The sequence below is a fragment of the Schistocerca piceifrons genome, unplaced genomic scaffold, assembly GCF_021461385.2.
Source record: "Schistocerca piceifrons isolate TAMUIC-IGC-003096 unplaced genomic scaffold, iqSchPice1.1 HiC_scaffold_968, whole genome shotgun sequence".
Classification (NCBI taxonomy): domain Eukaryota; kingdom Metazoa; phylum Arthropoda; class Insecta; order Orthoptera; family Acrididae; genus Schistocerca; species Schistocerca piceifrons.
In genome coordinates this window covers 35,001-37,500 of record NW_025729243.1, presented here as the reverse complement: position 1 = coordinate 37,500, position 2,500 = coordinate 35,001, and the positions used below count along the sequence as shown (strand labels likewise).

The window sequence follows — 2,500 nt, the reverse complement described above, 5'->3', positions numbered from 1 at the left end:
GGAGATGACGTCCAGCTGCTCCACCAGGTGGCGTCGTGGGTTGAAAACGCAGCGACCCGCGGTGGAGAATTGCAGTCCCAGGTACCGGAAGGTTTCACCCACACGTAGGGCGGGCACGGTGGCGTTGCCCGCTTTGAAGGTAACGTCGGCGTCGACCTTCACCTTCTTGTCGCGCCCAGACGCGACTAAGGCGAGGGTGAAACACTTCCGGGCGTTGATCTGCAGCCCCAGATGGGCGAGGGCTGCGACGGCTGCGTCGATGAGGGACTGCAATCCCCTCGCGGTCGATGCAAAAAGCAGGACGTCATCTGCGAAGGCCGCAGCGTTAACTCTGCGACCAAGGATCCGAGCTCCGATGTGGGAGGGAAGTTGACTCAAAACATAGTCCACCGCAAAATTGAAAAGGAGGGGGGAGAGGGGGTCACCCTGACGCACACCCCTAGCCGGCTGCAGGGGCACGCCCACGTCGGCGCCGCCCGCTATCACTGTCGTGCTACCCTCGTAACACCTTTCGACGTACTCAATAAAGCAATCCGGCAGGCCATGAGCCCTCAGCACGGGGCGGAGGGCAGCATGGTCCACCGAATCGAACGCTTTAGAGACGTCGATCGATGCCACAAAAACAGAGCGACAGGAGCGGACTGCGTCGGTGAGAGCAGTGTCCAAGATGAAGGTGTTTTCCAACATCCCATCCCGGGGGATGAATGCCCGCTGACGTTCGTCCACAGCACATGCACGCATCAGGCGTGACGCGAGAACCTTGTGAAAGGTCCGCGCCAACACCGAGCAGACCGTAATGGGGCGAAAGTCAGCGGGGGATGTTGGTGCAGCCGTTTTGGGGAGAAGTGACGTCCGGGCGCGAAGCAGACGCTCGGGGAGGGCGCGGGCCAGGAGGAAGAGGTTCAAGAGTTTCACCAGGACTTCATGCGGCAGGCGCCGCAGCTCCGCTGGAGTCAGGCCGTCCGGCCCGGCTGCCGATCCCCTGGGCGGCAAGGCAGCAGCGACCTCCTCACGTGTGACCGGCCCCCATAGGCACTCAGGAGCGACAGGCTCCGAGTGCGGGAGAAGGCGGTCACGGATGAAGCCGGCGGTGGAGATCGGCTTCTTCGTGAAGAGGTCCGCCCAGAAGTCCAGCAGACCGGGGATGTCGGGGGGCGGCTGCAGCAGGGTGCCGTCCAGCAAGCCGCGCACGCAACGTGCACGCGACCTACGGAAGGCGTCCTGTGTGCGCGCGTATTCCCAGCGGCGCCGCTTACGCTTCTGCAGCGGCGGGGCGGCAGGCGGCCGCTTGGATGATTGGCGCGGCCGCTGTGTCCTGGTGATCGACCTCTCCCCCCTGGACCCGACCGACGCAAGGGCATCCGGGAGCATGCCCAGGATGACATCGGGCGGCGTGCCCCGCCCCAGACCAATGACTCGATCCAGGGCAGAGAAACGCTGGGCAGAAGCAGGTAGCCCCGCCAGATGCTCCCAGATGGCGGCGTCAGTCGGCCCCTCCGGCGGCGGCCCGGTGGTGTCGGCCGCGAAGTCCTCGGCTGCGTCGACGGGCGGCGCAGCGGCCTCGCCCGCGTCAGGCAGCGAGCTCGCTGCTCCACGGCGGGACGCCGGCTCTTCGCCCCGACCGATCTCAAGTGCCTCCATGAATTGGCGGACAAGCTGCTTGTGGGCAGCTTGCCGCCGTCGGCATTTGATTGCCTCAAGCGTTCGGTCGGGGAACATCCTGGTAAGTTCTTGATTTACAAAGAAGAACCGGGCGTCCCTCTCAAGGAACAGTTCGGCCTCTGCCTTGGCGAGCGACAGGACTTCTTCCTCCGTCCACCTCGCGCGATGCCTCTCCGTCACGATCTCAGCGTTGGCGGCCGCAGGGTGTTGGCGGCGGCGATGGACCCCGAGACCGTTCTTCGTGGTAAAAGTGCGGTGGCACTCACTGCAAGCAAAGGGAGCTACACAAACTATCGCATTTTCGTTACGGCCGGTTGGCCGGATAGGTGCTGGGGTAGCTGGGGTGGCACCTTCAGCGGAAGGGCCACCATCTCTTGTTTCTTGTCGGCTGCCCCCAACTATAAAGGGATAATGCGAGGGGGGGCTGGTAACCCCCCCAAGCCCCTGGTGCGGTCTTCCACTCTGCGAAAATCAGCGGGCCCACGAGAAGGGGAGAAGACCGCAGGAGAGGAGAGGCTAAGAGGGCTAGGCCCATGTATTGCGCATCACTCTCCCTGTAACTATAACCCAAGGAAGGCACCTCGCAGCAGCAGCACGACTACATCAAGACCGCACTTCGAAAAGCCAAGTCCGGATGCAGCCACACCGCCGCCACTTGGCCACCTTAAGAGAGTCATAGTTACTCCCGCCACTCGAGGGAGGATTTGAACCGAGGACCTCACATTCCGCAGCAGCTCACGCTACCACGAGACCACGCCTCTCATAGTTACTCCCGCCGTTTACCCGCGCTTGCTTGAATTTCTTCACGTTGACATTCAGAGCACTGGGCAGAAATCAC

General features: G+C 63.0%; 1 pseudogene; it reads right to left on the bottom strand.

Moving 5' to 3' along the window:
* Positions 1 to 2,500, bottom strand: part of LOC124774653 — an 8,046-nt pseudogene that overhangs the window by 2,750 nt on the left and 2,796 nt on the right.